We start from the raw sequence: 21,698 nt of genomic DNA, 5'->3' as shown, positions 1-21,698 counted from the left end.
CACAGTTTCATTCACATTCATCAATAAAGCTGTTGAAGAGGATGGGGTCAAGAACAGATCCCTATTGCAACATAATAGGAAATGTTCTCCAGGTTGACAGAAACTGAAATGCTTTGTGTCTCACATTTCTATACCTAAATATGCTGTACAATATATCACATGCTATCTCATCTTCAAGAATAAAATAAGAGAACATGACACTGCTATGTCTCTGACCTGTGGTTTGTGATATGGAGACCAATTGGGTATAATTCATAGGATCTTAGCTTTAAAGCTAGAAGAGACCTTAGAGGTGATCTAGTACAATCTCTTTTTTCTTGCAGACAAGGAAAATGAGACTCAGAGAGGCTAAGGGAGCTGCCCAGCATCCCAGAACTAGTAAGTGTTCAAGATGGGATTGAAAACTGGTGTTCTTGACTTTCAAATTCAGTATTTTATACCACATACTCTGAAATGATAATACCACTCTGAGAGAGAAGGATGCATTCTGGAGGTGACAGTGTGTGAACTGAGCTGGAGAAAGCATTACTTTTCAAGTGTGGATGGGCTTCTTGGAAAAAGTGACAAAAAAGTCCCTAAGTAGACCCTTAAACCGCTCCCTGACTCTAGGCTTCTAGACAAATTCTCTGAGAAGATAGATGAACTCCAGATATTTCTTGTTCACATCCAACTCTATCTAAGCTTATAACTTTGTGAAATCACAGGAAGACTAGAAGAATGTGAACTTTCTCTTGGCAAACCACTTGGGATAGGCTGCACAAGGAACCAGCTTCTATGGCTAAATACAATCTTTTGGAGAGGTGACTCAGACTGACTTGACTTCCTTCCCACAGAAATTTTGGCATGCATTAGTAGCACTCTAGAAAAATCTCTGGGCCTAACTTTTCTCCATATGCTATTTCTGACCTAGAAATACTATCTCCTCCTGCTTTTGATGCCTTGGCCACGCACTTCTCTAAAACACCACTCTTTCCTATATATCTGAAATTCTCCAGAGAAATTTCACATGTCCTTCCATACAACTTCTTTGAATGGTGGCTGTTTAACTTGTGACATGGGAGGTGGAGGGAGGGGGAAAAGGAAGGAGGAAATAAACCAATATGACTGCGTGAGACCTCATTGCCACTAACTATAAAACTCCTCACTTCCACATTTCAGTGTAAACTTTTTGTATAGGATGGCCCTTGTGCCTCTCACCAGAGGTCTGGAGAAGTGAAGGAAGGCTTGATATAACCTAGATGCCAGAGGAGTTGTCTTATTGATAGCCTTCATCCTGCATTGGTCTAAAGATTATTACCCCCAAGGCTAGGACACTGTGTATCCAACTCCTCCAGAGATGTGGCAATAATGAACACAGCATATCATTGCCATCTCTTTCCTAATCTCCATCCCCATCTACTCTACCTCCACCTGTTAAATACTTTCTCTCGTATGAGGTAAGATGTATCCATAATAAAGGCAATAGTTTCACATCTTAGTCAATTTTTGCTTCTTCTCTGGAAATTTCTAACTCCTCAAAAGTAGCTGAAGCAAATTGAGCCAGTATTAAATAATTGCCCTAGGGCTAAATCATCCATCTTATTAGTCAGGATCAAAGAGGGAACTATCAATAATATGGAATTAGGTCTTGATCAATGATACATGTAAAACCCAGTGGAATTGTGCGTCAGCTAAGGAGGGCTAGGGGGGTTTGGGGGAGAGGGAAAGAACATGAAATATGTAACTAGGGGAAAATATTCAAAATAAAAAAATTTTTTAAATAATAATAATTGCCCTAGGGCTAAATCATCCATCTTCTTAGTCAGGATCAGGGAGGGAATTTACAATCAATTGAGCAGTTCCAAAACTTAGCATGGAGTAGTATGACTAGTCCTCAGTAGCCATGGGAAAACCAATGGATACCATACATGAAAAATGTCTCGGTCACTTCCCAGGTGGAAATAGCAACCACTATCCCCAAATTCATCAAGCAGTTTTACCATCAATTTACTCCCTTTGCCACTAAGAGTAATTGCCTTGAACAAAAGGAACTTATTTTTTTTAACCCCTTACCTTCCATTTTGGAATCAATATGGTGTAATGGTTCTAAGGCAAACAAGCAGTAAGGGCTAAGCAATGAGGGTTAAGTGACTTGCCCAGGGTCACACACCTAGGAAGTATCTGAGGCCAGTTTAGAACCCAAGACTTCCTGTATCTAGGCCTGACTCTCAATCCACTGAGCCACCCAGCTGCCCCCATGAGGAACTTATGAATATCAAAGATCTGAACCTGCCTGAACTTTATGACACAGGAATTTGGGGTGAACATTTCAGTCCTTTCCCCCTGATTCCTAACTTTTTACTCCATATTCCAAGACCTCCATAAAACTTTTTTTATTAATGAATTTATTTCCAGGTATCTCAGCCTTTCCCTTCCTTCCCATACTATAGAAGGCATTATCCAGCAAACAGATATATATGTGTAGACTATGTTTCATGTTTCCATTTTTCAGTTCATTCTCTGGGGATGACATTCACAACATTCAAATATTAAATCTGTATTTTTATATACAGTTCTCTTGGTTCCACTCATTTCACACTTTATTATCTTAATGTAGTTTTTTCCAAGTTTTTTTTTAATTGATCTGCTCATTGTTTTTTATGGCACAGCAGTATTCCATCACAATCATATACCACAATTTGTTTGGCCACTCCCCAGTTAATGGACTTCCCCTTCATTTCCAGTTCTTTGCCATTACAAAAACTGTTGCTATAAATGTTTTGGAATATATGGATTACTATTCTTTTTCCCTGATCTCCTTGGGAAATAGACCCAGCAGTGGTATTGCTGACCCTAAGGGTATATACAGTTTTATATTTCTCTGGACTTAATTCCAAATTGCTCTCCAAAATGGTTAGATTGGTNTTCAACATCACACTATCTAGAAAAATATAGGTTTAAAATCATGTTTAATGTAAAATTCATATAATGAATTCTCCTCCCTACTACTACTACTCCAATCTCCTTTCCTCCTGTCTTGTCCCTTGACAAATAATCTTCAAGGTTTCTCAGGAGCTGATCTTTTTACATGGAGCATGAGCCTCTGAAAAAAGGAACCAAGATTGTACCTGCAATTACTTTTCCCAACCCCCTGATCTTCATAAATGCACATAAACATATATGCATATAGGTATCTTGAGCCCAGGTCTCAAACTCCATATGCTAATTTTTCTGTCCCACAGCTCTCCGATGCAACCACTGTGAACCCAAAATGCCATGTATCACTTCAGTCAATAGCTGCCTGGCTGGCCCTAAACAAGTCTGCAAGACAGTAAAGATTCATTTCAACAGTAAGTGGGGCTGGATTCATGCCAGAGAGACTATCCAAAGCAACTGCATCACCATATCCTACCAGCTGTTTTAGACATGTACTGTGGACATGACCAATTCAACTTACTCCCAGTCAGAGAACCCTTAGAGGGCACAAAACAGAAAATATCGATAGTCACAAACTCTTCTTAGTCTTGGGATCAAGTGAGAGGACATGGACTCACAGAAAGGCATGGAGTATGTCCTAGGACCATGCTGGAGAATCTATGGCATGCATGCTGGAGGAGGCTGCTCCCTTCCCCCTCTCCACACATGCCTGAGGACAATTCTCATATCACCCACCCCTCTGCCCAGCAGCCCAGTGGGAGTGCTTCCTCCCGCCCCTGTCTGGGGTAAGGTAGGGAGCTCACATGTAGCATGAGGGTTGCAGTTTGGGCACTCAGTCTCTAAAAGATCCACCATCATTGAGATCTCACCAACTTCAGGTTCAATACTGAAACATCAGAGAGAAATAGTATCACTCAGGGTTCAGAAACTAGTTACCAATAAAGGGACTGACTTAACTCATTTTCTCTCCTTCCCAGAGGTTTATGTTCATGTGAAAGATCCTTGATAAACTAACTGATATATGACAACAACAACATTCACACAGAACCAAAAGATCTTAGAGTTGGAAATATCTCAAGAGATCATTTGATACAACCCATACTTCAGCAGGAATTCTCTCTATAAGATTCCTGATAAGTGCCAGACTCCTACAGTCTCTTCCAACATTAAGATTTAATGTTTTTTCTTTACTTCCCCTTCCCCCTCCCCCTTAAAGAATGGAATCACACCACCATGCTGACCTGTGCTGATGAATGCAAGCCAAGACTCACGGCCACCAATACCTTTCAAGTACACGTCAAGTGCTGTGAAAATGAAGACTACTGTAATGTGGACTAGAGGGACCAATGGTCATATTCTGCTCTCTCAGAAGAACTCCTAGTCCTACTTTCCCCTATTGCATGATCCCAGCTCTGGAAGGCTACCCCCTCCTCTACCAGAATCCCTTATGCTCTCTTCTCTTCTCCCCTAAACCTTCCCAGGATCTGACCCCTCCACTCCCAAACTCTCTTTTGTGATTTTCTGGTTTTGTTTCCCCACTAAGAATGTCTAGGTGGTCATGTTGAGGTAGAATTTTCCTTTTATAAATGCCTCTTTCATCAAAATAAAGTGCCATTTACATTGCATATGCATTATGTCTTTAATGAAAAAAGACGTTCTGCTTTCACTCTTATCACCAAAGGTACATCTTCTTTCTTCTCTGTTATCCTTTTGCTCCAACTCTTCAGTTCTTGTTCAGCATTGGAGAGACCCAAATTCAGGAACCTTGGAGACACTTTCAGCCTCTGACTGTAGGCTGGGGAGATGGAGTGCTGCTGAGGAATGATAGTCCCTGCCACAAAGTTGACTAAGAATTACCTTTCACATGAAGCTTAATAGCTCCAGGAAAGTAGCCAGAACTTCTTCAGGACCTCCATAGGCTTCAGTTCCCTGAATATGTGAGGAAACAGTTACTTAGCAGGTCTGGAGCTGATCAAAAAGTTGACTTTCCACATTCTGTCATCCTGGGCCTGTCTTAGATATAGTAACACACCTGATGAGCTCATACTAGCAGCAGAGAAAAGAAGAGGAATACAATATATCCCCAGAAACTCCTGTCTTCCAAAAAAGAGTCTATAGTCAATAATAAATAAACATTTTATAAGTACCTAGTATGGGACAGGCACCATGCTAAGCACTGGGTATATAAATACAAAAAGAAAGCCAAGGAACTTATATCTAATGGGGGAAGATAACTTTCAAAAGGAAGTGGAAAAGAGTAGGAATGAGTAAGGCATATAGGGCATATAGAAAAGTCAAAGAAGTCCAAAAGTAGTGCAACCACATGAGAAATAAGGAGATATTCTCAACTGAGCTCCCTCCTTAAATTAGTATTTTTGTGTTCATAACCCCACATTCCAGTCAACAAGGCAGAGAGTAGTGAAGAGGTGGAGGACCAAAGCTAATGAGGTTTGCCCAATAATGAACCTCCTGAGACATGGTGGTGTTATAAGAGAAGTAGGGAAAGTTTAGCAATAGACATAAGTTAACTGGATGGCTGACAGGCAAGTGCTGGAATGTTTTAAGCATGGAATGGTGGGGTGAAAGAGATTTTTTTTTTCTGAGACACTCTGGATGCAACTGATGGCAGTTCGAGGTTTCCTTAGCTGCTGGAGGTGAAGAGCCCAGAAAAATAACTGTCTCCTATAAAAGCATCTACCCTGGGAAAGATCAAGTTGAGCAGTGAATCAGGTTTGATTGGCAGACATATCAAACCAGTTCAGCTCCTTGACTTTACCCCTTTTGTGGATTTACTTGCTGTGACTCCTGGTGACTATGAAAATTGCTAGAACAGAAGCGGACCCCTGCAGTGAGACTCACATTCCCTCCTAACCTTATAGGCTGGACCTGTCAGCCTGAACTTAGAGCTAGTTTAGTTTTGTCCCACCTCCTAGTCCTTGAACTTACCCATTAGATAAGTAGTTTTATTTTGTCCAATCCCTCTATACCTAATCCTTAAGCTCTTAATAAACAATTTTACTTTACTTCCTGTACCTTTCTCTACCGGAAGAAAAGAGCCCACTGTTAGATATCTTCCAAAACTTGAGTTTCCCTGGCTAGGCTGGTGACCAGTAAACTGTCAACTGTCATTCACCAACCAATGTGTTATTACTCATCTCACACATCCCTTGTGTAGGTTCTCAGTTATCTTGTATATCCTGTCACTTGTGGGTGTGTGGGTGTATCCTGGTTGTGTGTGTGTTACCCTTGGGTTATACTGTGAAGACAGTTACCCATTTCAGTGGAAAACTCAGAGAAGTCTCAGAGTAGTTTGGGTCACAGTGAGAAGGAAATTGAGAGGGTGAAGTGCCTAGAAACTTCAATAAAATTCTTATCACTCCATCTTAGGATTTATTCTCCAAGAAGAAAGTTAACCAAAAGGTTAACCATTTGCTTAGGCTCAACCAAAGCAGGTTAAAGATTTGGTCTGAGTGGGTCTCTGTTGAGTAGGAGTGGTGAATGAATGGGGATGACCTGAAATGGACACTAGAACAATGATCATTCTATACTAACTACCCACTTAATAACCTTTCAATTGTGGCAAATACCAATGAGGGCTCACAGAATAAAAAGCATTTGTGCTTGGGAAGTAGGAAGGAGCTAGAATAAGTCATATTTCCCCACTCTTTTCCTGCCTACATAAGTCCTGACTACACCAACCCAAAGCTCTGTGTCTCAATTAAGTCAAGGCAGGATGAGAAGTCATAATTCAAGTTATGACCATACAACAGACCTGCTAATAGACGTGCTGGAACCAGGCATGAGAATCATTCCCTCTATGATCCACTAAAAGAGAGGCAGTAGTATGAGAGAAGTTTATAGCTCTTTTCTAATTCTCATAATTTGAGTGTTACCAGTATATAAAACTTCCTCACATGGAGGATTGGATGACAAGTAAGCAAATTTGCTTGTGACACATAATCTAACTCCAAAAAAATGTTGTCTCATTTAAGTTGGGGATAGTTGAACACAAAAAATCTTAACAATGTTCCTTCATGGCCTGCTATGGTCCCCAGTATCACCACCTCCACTCCTAAACATCCTAGAAAAAAAAGCCCCAATGTCTAAGGGAATAAGAAATTCCCACCAAATCTCAAAGAGTTAGGAGGCTACAAATGAGAAAGATGACACATGGCTATTCTCCCAGAGACACTTCAGCTTTGACCTTCTTAGGAGCTGCTCAGTAATTCACATAATTTATTTGGTCTCTTCTCCTCTCATTTCTTACATATCTCTCCTCACATATATTCTTTCATTCTTATGAATGTGGGAAATGGACCCAGATATCATTAATTCCTAGCCTATGAGAACTTACCTAATGCCAGCACTATTCATCCCCCTGAGAGTACCCAGCCAGCTGTAATGAGTAATTTATGGGGTAAAATAGAAATTTAAGATAAATAGCAGGCAAGTTAAGGTAAAACCTTGGCTGTCAGCCATGGACATTCTGAATGAAACTCAGGTGTAGAGAGAGGAGAGAGTGAACTGACAGACCTGGAGTAAGGAGGGTTTGGAGCTGTTGTCCAGCCTGCTGTGACTCTATGAGCTATGGATATTTGGGAGCTTAAAGAAGATTAGAGATACCATCTATCAAGGCAAATCTAGGTAGAGAGAAGTGTCTGCACCTGGTGGACAGCCTGCAGACAGACTTCCCTCCCTACTGTTCATTTGATTACTGGCTCAGCAAGGATTTGGTTCCTGTACCCTGAAGTCATCAAAGGATCAGCCTGGACCAGCTGTGAGAATCCCAATAGCCTAGCCCTCTCTAGCATTCAACCAAGGTTTTCTGCCTGACTGAAGCTAGTTTAGCAGAGAAGCTGATAGTCATCCCAATCCGTAGGATTCTATTTGTCAGTTAGCTGAGTTTTAGATATACCTCACCCACTTCCCTTACCCAGAAACTATTAACCATTAAACTGTGTTTGGATATTACCCAGAAACTATTAACCATTAAACTGTGTTTTGGAGAGCCCACTGTTAGATATGTTCCTAAACATGAATTTCCCTGGCTAGGTTAGTGACCAGTACAACTGTCAACTGTCATTTTAACAACTAGTATGTTTTACCTAATCCCACATTCCTTGTGCAGGTCCCCAGTTAACCTGTGTCACTTCTGTCACTTGTGGCTGTGTCACACTAGGGGAGTGTGCCCTAGTTGTGAATATCACCCTGTTCTGGCAGTTTATTCTATTGCACAGCCCACTCTGAACTCTTTCCTTATTGTTTTGTCTTAGAAGGAACTGTTCTTGGCCATAATCTAAAGTACCTAAGGGGGAGACATCCCCTGCAGGGGCACAGTGATAATCCTTCCAGGGGTCCTGGAAGATTAAAAATCATATAGCTTGCCAGAGTCCAAGGAACAGGACCCAAAAGGAGATTCCAGTTAATATATAGGGTTTGCTTGGGTTCAAGCCTACTCCATAACACCCTGCCACTTCCTATTAACCTATTTAAGGAAGTTAATGTGCAGGAACAACTCAAGGCCAAAGGGTATATAATTGGAAATTGTAATTGTGTTTATAAAAAGTTCACAAAATGAAAGGATGAATTAACTAATAAACAATAAGATACATTGTTAGATGCTTTACTATATTCACAACTATGTTAATCACTAGGGATAAAAATAGAGAAGCAAGACAGACCCAGCTCCCAAGAAGCTCATATTCCAATAAAAAGAGACATCACAAGCAAAAGGTATCAGCAAACAAAGAGATTGAAGGGCTCAGGGGCCTTTAGCCTTTAGTGTGCAAAAGCAAAGCAGATCAAAATTCACCTTCTAATGTCATTTTCATTGGTAAGATCATTCCCATTTCTAATGAATTAACAGTACCAAGGACTTTGATTGGAACTTTTCTTTTCAGGCCTCAGTAGCCCTGGTTTGCAGAGGCAAGTTTCTTTGTATTGTATCCTACTCATTGTATTGTCTGATTAGGAATAATGTCCTGCAGCTTTCAGCCCCCCCCCCCCAATCTGGCCCACTGCCTGCACTTTGCCCATCACTGGTCTAATATGATATTAAGATGCAAAAGCAATTAACTTGATTAAGATGAGAATAAAGAGACAATAAAGAAGAACGAGAAAAATTGCTAAGACTTCTGGAAGCAAAGCCAAGATGATAGAGTAGAGAAAGCACTCAGCAAAACTCTCCCAACATTCCCTTTCAAACAACTTTAAAAAATTTTCTTCCAATCAACCCTGGTGTTGCAAAAGTCAACAAAAGGTCAGTGAGACATTTCCCCATCTAAACATAACTTGGGGGTTTGAAGGAATTAATCCTTCCAATCTTTTAAGTAGTATTGCCTAGTCAAAGGTCCATGGGAAAGAAATATCAGTGGCAGGACTACATGGTAGTAACAGAAGCAACAGCAATTGCAGGAGATTTCAAATCAGAGATGATAACAGGAACAACCAACTACTCAAAAGAATCTTGAACTCAGTATTAATGTGGCAAAGGTTCTTTTATTTTATTCTCGCATGGGTACTCATGGGTCAGTTTTACAGATATTACAGCCAGCAAGCAAGTACAAGGAATGGGAGCACACTTGCTCCTTTTTATTAACATGAATCAGTCCCTCCCCTCACTCACCATTAACTGGTTTCTAGAGTTATAATCTAGTCACATGAGCCAGCTGATTGGAATGCAATTTATAATTTCCATTATTCCTATTAAAGAAAAGCAATGTCACCTGTTAGCTTAAAGGAGGCTAACCTATCACGACTTGCTGATGTGTTTTATCATTTCTTGATGTTTCATGAAGTAGTTAGCTTGTTTGCCCAATTCTAATTTTTAAAGAATAATTGTCTTCCATGACTTTTGAACCTCCTTTTCCATTTGGTCCATTCTACTTTTCATGATACTCTTTTCTTCATTAGATTTTTGTGCCTCTTTTTCCATTTGACAAATTTTGTTTTTTAAGCTGTTATTTTCTTTTCCCATTGCTTTCATTTCTTTTTTCCATTTCCTTTCCCCTTCTCTTGCTTGACTTTTCAATGATTTTTGGGTTCTTCCCTGAACCTGAGACCAATTCCCATTTTTCTTTGAAGTTTTGCATGTGGCTGCTTTGATCTCACTGTCCTCTGCTGAGTCTGTGCCTTACTCTGTGTCTCCATAGAAATTTTCTTTCACTATTCACTCATTTTCCCAGGCTTATTTTTTTTTTTTTACTTTTACTTTTATCTTAAAGGTGGACTCAGTTTTCAGGGTAGAGGTGGCATTCTTTCCTTGCTGTTACTCTCAGCTCTAGTTCCAGTATTTTATAACATTTAGTTCCTCCAAGGGGTTATGAAGGCCTGTGAGCTGAGAATTCTGAAAACCATCTCCCTCCACTGAATCAATTTCCTCTAGGGACTACTAATGGCTTGCAGTACTCAGAGTACTGTGAGGTATTTTGCCCTGGGGCTAGAGACTTACCCAGGGACTTAGAGTCTCAATGCAGGCTTGTTCTAGGACCTGGAACTTCAAGGGGTAGGCATGGGTGCTCTATTATTGGGCACAGTCCTATGTTGGTTTATGCAAAAGTTCAGAGTCTAGCGCACTCAGTGAGGAGTGCGTGGCCTGTATTCCTCTGTGTGTGTGTGTTTTTCTTTACTTCCAGTTTTTTTTTCCAGTTTTACTTCCAATTCTCCTATATCCTGTGAAAATGTACCCTTTCTGCCCACCTTTCAAGTTGTTTTCTACAGGAGAGTTACTTCACTCCATTCCCTTTTGGTTCTGTGACTCCACTCATTTTGAGCTGCTATTTTAAGATTGTTTTGAGAGGATTCTTAGAGCAGTCCCAGCTTTCACTGCTGCTAATCTGCCACTTTGGCTTTGCGCCCCCATTAGAGGAATTTTGAAATGCAGATAGAAACAAACAAAATTGGGTAGATTTCTAATGATGATAAGGGACAAAAGAGAAGAAGAAAGAACTCCAGAAGGGCAATATCCTCTCCTGGACAACAACATTTCTCCTCCCCACCATCCTCTTAAGCAATAAACTCCTCTCAATACAGACAGGTAAAGTTAAGTTTAAATTATTGTACTTAACCTAATTTTTGTTTTTTATTCATTTGTGTGTATTAATAATGTTTATTTAGTAAAATATAACTCCATTCATACATATAATGTCCTATAAAGTGCCACTGTTTTTAAAGTACCTTAAGTATTTCTTGTATCATAGTTTTTTTTCTTTTTTTTCTTTTTTAAGCATTTATTAATATTTGTTTTTAACATGGTTACATGATTCATGCTCCTACTTTCCTCTTCACCCCCCCCCGCACCCCCCACACCCATGCCGACACCCATTTCCACTGCTTTTACATTGTGTCATAGTTTTTGTAAGTCATTTTCAAGTTGTTTTCCACTGCAGAGTGGAATGTAGGAATGAGATTAGTTTAACCTCATTGAGTTCCTTAAATTTTCTCTTTTTTGTTTTTTTTTTATGCTTCTCTTGAGAGTCTAATTTGATTACTGAATTTTCTTTTCAGCTCTGTTTTTGTTGCCAGGAATCTCTGGAAGTCATCTATTTCATTAAATGTAAATTTCTTCCCCTGGAGTACTATGGAGTATTTGCTGGGTATATGATTCTTGGTTGTAGTCCTAAATCCTTTACTTTGCAGAATATCATATTTCACACTTTCAGGTCCTTTAATATTGCTGTGTAATATCTAAGCACAGGAATTTAAAAAATTGGGAAACTAAGTCTCCTATCCAAAAAGATATAGGTTTATTGGGAGAAGATCAGTATCATAATAAAGCTGAACTTCTGGTCAAGAAAAGACCCAGAGCACTGTGAGAGATTTTCTTTTATACCCAAAGAATATCACAATTTATATACCAGTACAAAAATAATCCAGGACAGTGATAAAAATAGAGAGATGGGCCCTTCCTAAAAATAAGAAATAGTATATACTTAAAACCATCAGCAAGCATCATCTGCAAGGGGGATAAGTTAGAAGCCTTCCCAATAAGATTAGAAGTGAAGCATTATCACCTCTATTATTTAACAGTGTACTAGACATGCTAGCAATAGCAATTAGAGAAGAAAAAGAAATTGAAGGGATTAAAGTAGGTAATGAAGAGACTAAACTATCACTCTTTGCAGATGATATGATGATCTACTTAAAGAATCCTAGAGAATGTAAAGATGAGATTAACTCTTCCCTGCCCATTTTTAGATTTAATCACCAAAAGTATACACACCCCACTTATCCTTACGTATGGGGAGGTCTGTGACCCACATATGCAATAGTGGGTGAAGAATTAGAACCCACTTACTGCCCCCTGGCAGTCCTAAGCAAAACTTTAGCTGTAATTAGTCCATGTAAAAGTGGAAGAAAGGCACAGGAAGTGACAAAATTAATGGTCTTTAAAAGAAGCCAGAGCTTCCTTTGATGATGGCTTTTACCTTCAACTTGACCCTTGTATTAGGTAACTAGACTGAAGCAGATTTTGCAAGCAGGCTAGAGGAAAAACCTTGACTGTCAGCCATGGACATTCTAAATGGAATGAAGGGAAGAAAACTGTTTGCCCTTGAAGACTCTGGTCAAGCTGGGAAAGGGAGAGGGTGTGGATGCCTTTAGCTGCCCAGTGAGGAGGCCAAGGTGTGTGGAGTTACCACTGAGAAGGAAGACCTGCCAGGAAAGATCAAGTGAGCAAGAAGATCTAGCGGGGGTGGTGGACATCCTAGTCTGAGACAAGCTCCTTGATTAGCATTTCTTGGACTTACCTTCCTGTGGACCCATTTCCTATGCCATCAAGAGGAGCTGAATTGTACATGACTTTGTGAGAGACCCATTTCTCTTTTAGTCTGTAATAGTCTGATTAGTGCAGTGTAGGCATTAACCCATTCTCCCTGTTCCTGTGTGGTCTTTAGTGATTTGATTCAGTGTGACCCCTCCCCATTATCCCTGACCCTCAATTATTATTAAAACCCCTGTTTATAAAACCTTTTGTCAGTCTACTCACTTATTAGTTTCACAGACTCCCTGGCTAGGTGGATCAGTGAGGCAATTAAGACCCAACTGTCACTCCTGTTAGTTGCCCAAACCATTCATTGAACTGTATTTCCCCAGCTTGTTAGGTCCCAACCTATTGTCTATTCCTGTCTCCTACTCACCCTTCTGAACCCAGATAAAAATATGTTAGCCCCAGTTTTTACCTTAAGAACCTGGAGGAGCTCCAGCTGAGCATCTTGGACTGCTTTCTGTTTTCTATTAGGAATATCACATGGGTGAGTGAAAAGGGCTAACTCCCTTCCTTAGCTTGTTCTGGACATACTAGCCTCTGAAGAGGCCCCTTGTCTGGGAGGAAGCCTTGTAGCTAAAACTCTTGTTTAATTGACCCCTAGGCCCTACAACTGGGGCTTCTGGACCTGTGCTGGAGTAAGCCAGGGCTTGAGCAAATAGTCTATTAAGCTAGATTTCTTACTCTGCCCTCTTTCTCATTTCTCTACTTTCACTCTTTCCCCCATTTTATAAATAAATTGCTAAAAAATCATTTGGAATTGATTAATTCCTGGTGACCACACTCTGATAAATTTAGACCAACCTTTTTATTTTTACCCCTTATATTTTTGGCCTGTATAAGAATCAACTAAAAAGCTAGTGGAAATAATCAATAACTTTAGCAAAGTTGCAAGATACAAAATAAACCCACATAAATCATAAGCATTTCTATATATTTCCAATACATCTCAGCAGCAAGAGTTAGAAAGAGAAATTCCATTTAAAATCACCCTAGATTTATTTAGGAATCTATTTGCCAAGACAAACATAGGAATTATATGAACACAACTACAAAACATTTTCACACAATTAAAACTAGATCCAAATATTGGAAAAACATTAATTGCTGATAGGTAGGATGAGATAATATAATAAAATTGACAATACTACCCAAATTAATTTATTTATTTAGTGCCATACCTATCAAACTATCAAGAAACTTTTTTATTGAATTAGAAAAATTATAACAAAGTTCATTTGGAAGAACAAAAAATAGATATATCAAGAATATCAAGGGAACTAATGAAAAGAATGTGAAAGATTGGGGCCTAGCAATACCAGATGTTAAACTGTAATATAAAGCAGTGTTCATCAAAACAATATGGTATTGGACGGGAGGTCCTAGGTTCAAATCCAGCCTCAAACACTTCCCAGCTGTGTGACCCTGGGCAAGTCACTTGACCCCCATTGCCTACCCTTACCAATCTTCCACCTATAAGTCAATACACAGAAGTTAAGGGTTTAAAAAATTAAAAAAAAAAAAACAATATGGTATTTGCTAAGAGAAAGAAGGGAGGATCCGTGGAATAAACTTAGGGTAAATGTCCTCAGCAAGATACTGTATGATGAACTGAAAGATCCCAGCTTTTGGGACAAAAACCCACTATTTTACAAAAACTGCTGGGAAAATTGGAAAACTATATGGGAGAAATTAGTTTTAAGTCAACATCTCATACCCTATACCAAGATAAATTCAGAATGGGTAAATGGCTTAAATATAAAAAAGGAAACTATAAATAAATTAGGTGAACATAGAATAGCATATCTGTCAGATCTATGGGAAAGGAAAGAATTTAAGACCAAACAAGAGATAGAGAATATTATAAAATGTAAAATGAATAATTTTGATTACATTAGATTAAAAAGGGTTTGTACAAACAAAACCAATGCAACCAAAATTAGAAAGGAAGCAACAAATTGGGAAAAAATCTTTATAACAAAAACCTCTGATGAAGGTCTAATTTCTCAAATCTATAAGAAGTACAATTATATAAAAAAAACAAGCCATTCCCCAAATGATGAATGGTCAAGTGACATGAATAGGCAGTTTTCAGATAAAGAAATCAAAACTATCAATAATGTTATAAAGAAATAAAGGGGTACTAGGGGATATGTGGATATTAGTGAGGGAAGCTGTGTCTTTGTATTCCTCTAGATTACTGGTGAATGAGGAAACACCAACCCAATCACCTTTGCTTGATGGTATAATTATTCCTTTTTCTAACTAACAGTGCCCAGGTAGGACCCTAAATGGTCAGGTGGATGTGTAACCCATCAGGTCCCACCTGAGGTTGGATCAATTATTAATGCTGGGCTCTGATTAGCCTTGGATCATGTTGTTTATCTGACTGCGTTTGCTCCCTCCCCAAGAGTCATGATATATTGACCACTCAGGAAGGTACTTATTAAATATTTTATCTTTGATCTTAATTAGGAAAAAGGATTATCAGGATATGGATTGGGGATTGGAAACCCTGTCAAACTAATATCTATAGACTATAATCCCTTAGGACTGGAGGCTTATTGATTTATAAAGCTGGAGCTATTGTTCTTCACAACCCCCTCTGATTCAGCTTGGCCACTGCCAAACTAGAGTGAGTTTGTTCTGCTGGATGCAGCTGATGATTTCTCTCTCAGCTTCCTATTTTCAGTTTGTGATGTGTTAGCCTTCACAGCCTTCAGGAAGTAACCACCCTTAAGGAAACCACCCTCTTCTTCTCAGACCTCCTTCCTCCCGAACAACACCCGGACCCAGAGATCTAAATAGCTATGATAATTCAGATCTAGGGATATTCAGAAAGAACCAATGACCAACGGTCAGAGACCCACAGAGACTGATACACCGTGGCACAATCGAAAGTAATGGACTTTTCTACTAGCAGCAATGCAATGATCCAGGACAATTCTGAGGGACTTGTGAGAAAGAACACTATCCACATCCAGAGAAAGAACTGTAGAAATAGAAATGCAGAAGAAAAATATATGACCAATCACGTGGTTTGATGGGGATATGATTGGGGATTTTGGCTTTAAATGGTCACCCTGTTGCAAATATTAATAATATGGAAATGGATTTTGAACAATGATACATGTAAAACCCAGTGGAATTGCTCATCAGCTCTGGGAGAGGGGAGGGAAGAATGGAAGGAAAGAACATGAATCATGTAACCATGGGAAAATATTCTAAATAAATATTTTTTAAAGGTATTTCTTTTGACAGTGCTGTCTGGAATGAAGAATATGTCCTCACGAGGTAAGGTGAATATAATGAGAACATCTCTAGATTTAAGGACACAGATATGGATTTTATCCCTCAACCTATAAGAGTCAGTCACCTGAAGGGAAGTAAAGAAGCTGTAGGCTGGTTGGGTGAGGAGGCTTGAGGGTCTAGAATGAAGATTAAAATGTTTCTGTTTAATTGTACACAGAGACTGATAACATGGCACAATTGAATGTAACAGACTTTTCTACTAGCAGCAATGCAAAGATCCAGGACAATTCTGAGGGACTTATAAGAAAGAAGGCTATCCACATCCAGAGAAAGACCTATGGCAATAGAAACACAGAAGAAAAACATGATTGCACTGTTTGATGGAATATGATTGGGGATGTTGACTTAAAATGATCACTCTATTGCAAATAGTAATAATAAGGAAATAGGTTTTGAACAATGATAAATGTAAAACCCAGTAGAATTGCTCATCAACTCCAGGAGGAGGGAGGAAGGAGGGAAAGAAAAGAACATGAATCATGTAACCATGGAAAAATATTCTTAATGAATTAATTAATGAAAAAATGAAAAAAATATTTCTGTTTAGAAGTTCTGGAGGAGTCCTGGACTGGAAACAGCAAGAGATGGATAGAATTGAGGCATCAATCTCAGGCAGATCTCCATTCTCTTTGGCAGGATAAAATTGCATCTTACACTCCAAAGTCTAGAATTCCAAATGAGTGTGGAGGAATCATCTACCATCTCTATCTGCACCTTGAATTCCTCCATTCCTTAAATTTACAGAATTTAGAGTTTAAAGGGACCTTAGAGATTATACAATCCAATCTCCTCATTTCATAGATGGAAAAACTAAAATTTTTAAAGTAAAATGAATAGCACAAGATCAAATCCACAACTTCTGAGTCTAAATCCAGTGCTCTTTACACTATACCTTTCTGCCTTCTCACCACCTTCCTTCCCTTCTTCCACATATAGATTAACTCCCCTTTGCCTGTTACTCCTTGACAGCAATGAAACTCCAAACTTCATTCCAGTAGGTCTCATTCTGATGACTCCAGCTTATTTCCTTGAGTAGGGAAATTATACCAGTGGAGTAAGGGAGGAGGGGAATTATACCAGTGGAGTCCCACTTTTTATCTCTTATACATCCAGAAGCAGACTCTTGAGTGTCTAGTTTGCTACTTCTAGCCTTCAAGGGAGCATTGCAGAAAAGGTAAAGGCACCTGTATAATAAGAATCAATGAGTCTTGCATGACTATACAGCTTTTCTTTGGTAGAATGAAATAAATAGAGGCAGGATGCTAGAGGACACAACAACAACCCCTAAAATGCTGATCACCCATTATCAATGGGTATCAGTCTGAGACTCTCACTAGAGAATGCAGCAGGTGCCAGGCCCCAGTGACAGGAAGTGCAGGTTAGCCCCCAAACTAGGGAAAGCCCCAGGAGAAGGAGATCCAAACTGGTCCAGGGCACCTGAAATCTTTCTCTACCTTGCCTCATGGTTCTATTGCCCCATGCTGGCACATTCAAGTAATGTGCTGAGGATTTCTTGTGTTTCAAGACCTCTTCTAGGAATCTACGTGACTTCTTGTATATATATATACATCAATTCCTTCAGGAACACAAAAACAGGCTAAGTTCAATATCTAGTTTATTATTAATAATTACTGATTTTAATTTTAATAATATTCCATATTAATGATAAATATTAATGATTAATGATAATTGATTTAAATAAATAGTTATCAGGTTTATGTTTCCTTCTTCCAACAGTCAAACCCCAGATGAGTTCCACCCTAACTCTAACCTATCCTTATTCCCTCCCCATGAAGCCTCTTACTACCTCCTGGTCTTCACCTATAGAGACGATAATTCTGCTATCTCTACTTGGTCATAAAGAAATCTTGTGTGTTAGGAGGCACATATAATATCTAGCTGCTACTCACCTGAATTTGATTTAAGACTTGACTCAAGGATAAATTTCGAGCTGCTTGACCCATAGTTAAACATCTAAGAATCAAGTACACTGAGAAGTATTTTTGTTTGTTTGTTTGGGGTGTTTTTTCTTGTTAAAGATACCAATCTGTGTTTGCCTATATTCACTCAAATTTTAAAAACCAATTCTCTTAAGACAAAGATCAAATCCTGAGATATACAATACCTTGAGATGTAATAGACCTAATAGCCTAAATGAATAGTTTCATGCCTATGAATGGCAGGTAAATAGGAAGAAATGGGGGAGAAACCCATGCTAAGTTTTGTTATATTCAATAATCTGGGAAGAGACAGATGCCACCTTGACTGACAGGGATGGCAGTTGAAAGACTCAGAATGTTCCCAGGTGCCATGAGCCAGGGGCAAACGTCGGTTGACCTCACCCTATAAATACCCCTTATAGCCATTTTGAGGGAAGTCTCTGGACTGAAAAGTCTCTGGAGGTCTCTGCACTCAGAGGCTGAGAACTTGAGATCACAGATCTCTGCCAATCTCTGTGGTTCAATCTGGGCAGTGGGTGGCTGGAAGTGTGGTTTGAAGGGTGGTTGAAGGGTTCCTGGGTGGTGTAAGAAGAGGGTAGGAATAAACCTGAATCTATTTCCTGATAGACTGTGAGAGCTAGTGAATCACCAACACTGGTGATAAGAGAGCTGAGAGAATAAAGACCATCAATACATCTGCAGCAATAGCCTCCCTATTCTCTGGCTTGGCTGTGGTCAGGTCTAGCCGGAGATAGAGGAGAGGTGAAATCTCCAGCCTCCACTTGATCGATAGCCTCCAGTCCTGATTGTTAATTAGTCTATAGATAATAGATCAATAGTTTCCAATCCCCAATCTTTGACCCTGTTATCCTTTCCCTATTTATAGATAAAAGAGTGTTCAACAACAAGTACCTTCCTAAGTGGTCTTTCTATCAAGGCCCTTGAGAAGGGAGTCAAAGGCAGTCAGATCCTGAACATTATCCAAGGCAGATCAATAGCCCAATACTAGTTTATCCAACCCCAGGTTGGACCTGGAAAGGTTACTCATCTATCTAACCTCTCAAGGGTCCTTACTTGGGCAGCTGTTAGAAAGAAGGGGATAACTTACAGCAGCAGTCAGGGTGACAGGAGTAGGTGTTCCTCCCACCAACTGTAGCTAAGGAGATCATAATTAGATACATATCATCACCATCATTATACATCTATATCTCTCTTGCACCCCATATTCCTATAATAGTTTCTAACTGGTCATCTGAAGGAATCTCCTAGAGTGTTATCCTGACTACCATTGTGATACCCATAATTCTTCAACAATTTCCCAAATGAAAGTCAGAAAAGATTCTCAATTGTCACTGCGATTGGAGACATAAATAGATATTGTGATTCTGAGCATCTCCCTGGGTATCGGATCTCATTCTCACCGCTGGTACAAATGAGAGGTAAGAAGGTTGTTCTATCAGCTGGTGACAAAAAAAAAAGTAATCTTTTAAATCCTGAACTCTTCATATACATAAATTTGGCCTATATAACTCCTCCATTCTCCCTCTTCCCTCCTCCCACTCCAACAAAGCCTTTTGTGATTTCTTTATTTTTATTGCTTCTGTAGGGATTAAATTTATGGTTGGACTAAATATAAGAGAATGTGGTCACCGATTTAAAAAAATTAATACAGCTCAAGTCAAAATGACTTTTTAGCAGCTTTATTTACAAAAAGAAGGAAAGAGTGAAAATAGAGAAATGTAAAAGAGGGTAGAGAAAATATCTCACCTAACACACTAAATATTTGCTCTGGGGCCTGGCTCAACTTCAGCAGGGACACAGAAACCCCAGCCAGAGGACCAAGTAGTGAATTAAGCAAGAGTTTCATCCACGTGGCCTCCTCCAAGAGAGAGGCCTCTCCGGGTACTAATATCTCCAGAAGCCAGGAAAGGAGGGTCAGCTTTGTTCACTCACCCAATCTGTAATCCAAAGGGAGAAGATCAGAGAAGTCTTACCAGAAGCAGTTCAAGAGTCAGAATCCCAGTCCAAGCCAAAGTCCCAAACCAGAGCTCCCCCCAAGGCAAAGTCCAAAGGAGAAAAGTGTGTTTGGACAGGAAATTCAGGACTTTTATAATCCTTTTTCCACATCACTTCCTGTCCGTAGCTCTACTTTATGGGGACCAATTGCAGTCTTTTAATTTGTTTAGCATTGACCAGGGGCAGTCAGTTGCTTCTGGAGGTATAAACCACTTTAGTAAGTAGTTTATGAACCTCCCCTACTTATGGCTAAGTAGGGGTGCCTTCCCTTTTGGATGATTAAATTTAAAAGTAGGCAAGAGGAGAGTCAATCCCATCTTCATAGTCTAACACCTATCATAGTCTTTTACACACAATACACACTTAATAATTGAATTGAGTTTTTCAAGACTTATTTCTCCTTCAATTTCCCCTTGAAGATCATTTCTTTTCACCTGATTTTGAAATGGGAATAAGTGGAGGAGCACTCAGATTTCCCCTGATGGTCAATGAGAATGGCCTTTTTGGCAGGAACTTCCATCTATATTTCTCTTGAGGTCCATTATTTTCCACCTATGTCCCTCATTCTCCTCTCTGAAAAGTATCTTCTTTCCCCTGGGAAAATAAAGACAAGGAACAAGGTGTCCAGCTCTCTAAGCACATATCACACATACTAAGGCCCAGGTGCCCATTTCTCCAAATAAATATTAGTGCCACAGCCATGAATGTGTGAGTAGCAATGTTCTAAGTTGAAACTATCTCAATCTGAGTACCCACCTCAGGGAGTCACACAAGAGTAAAGAACAATCAGTCTCCTCAAGAAGCCCCAAGTAGATGGCCTCACTGCAGAACTGAGGACTCACCATAGGAGTGCTCTGTGTTCCTACTGATTTGAGGAGAGAAGTGCCATTAAGGAGTCATTGTCTCATTCTATAATGTGGTTTTATAACCATACTCTTCAGCTCTATCCTCTCATCTTAAGGACAATAAGGAGAGTTTAATTTCTAGAAAAAAAGAGGTACGGGATAAAGGAGAGAAAGGTGGAAAGAGAGGAGATCTCAATATTTGGACAATGCACCACAATCAAATGACACCAAACAAACTGTATACAGACCAGCAAGCTGGAGCCCCAAACTTGTCTGAGGTCTTTTATGTATTTAGGAAGATGGGTGAAGGAAAATCTTCAGGAAACAAAGGAGTAGAGCAAGAAACAAAAGAAGAAAGGAAAGGAAAGGAAAGGAAAGGAAAGGAAAGGAAAGAAATTGCTTCAAAACAAAAGAAAGCAGAAGGGACACATCTCACTTGGGTGAGAAAAGAGAGTGGCCCAGGGAGTGCAGTACCAATAGGAACCAGCAGAATGCAGACCAGCCTAAGTCCTGCTATGCACCAGAAGCAACAAAGCTACAAAGCCAAGGAACAGCCGAATATAAACTACTTGGCCCAAGGCAGCAAAGAAGCAAAGCAGGAACCAGTCCAGCTCATAAGGTAACAAGGGAATGCACAGGGAGTGGAGTCTAGCTAAATAAAACAGCAGAAAGCCTTCCCACAGCAAACAAAGGGCATCCTGGAGGATCCAAAGGTAGCCAGTCCTACCTAAGTGCCAGAAAAGACTATACTTCAGGCTTAAAACAGTGCTCCTTTTATTCCAGGTGGAGAGCAAAACTTCAACAGATAAGTATGGTTAAAAAAAAAGGGGAGGGGGGATGAGTAAAAGACAAAGAAAAAAACCTGACCTTAGAAAGTTACTTCAGTGAAAGGGAAAATCATAAAAT

This window comes from Gracilinanus agilis, chromosome 3 (genome assembly GCF_016433145.1).
Source record: "Gracilinanus agilis isolate LMUSP501 chromosome 3, AgileGrace, whole genome shotgun sequence".
Lineage (NCBI taxonomy): Eukaryota > Metazoa > Chordata > Mammalia > Didelphimorphia > Didelphidae > Gracilinanus > Gracilinanus agilis.
The sequence above is the reverse complement of the archived record's forward strand: the minus strand, read 5'-3'. Positions refer to the sequence as shown.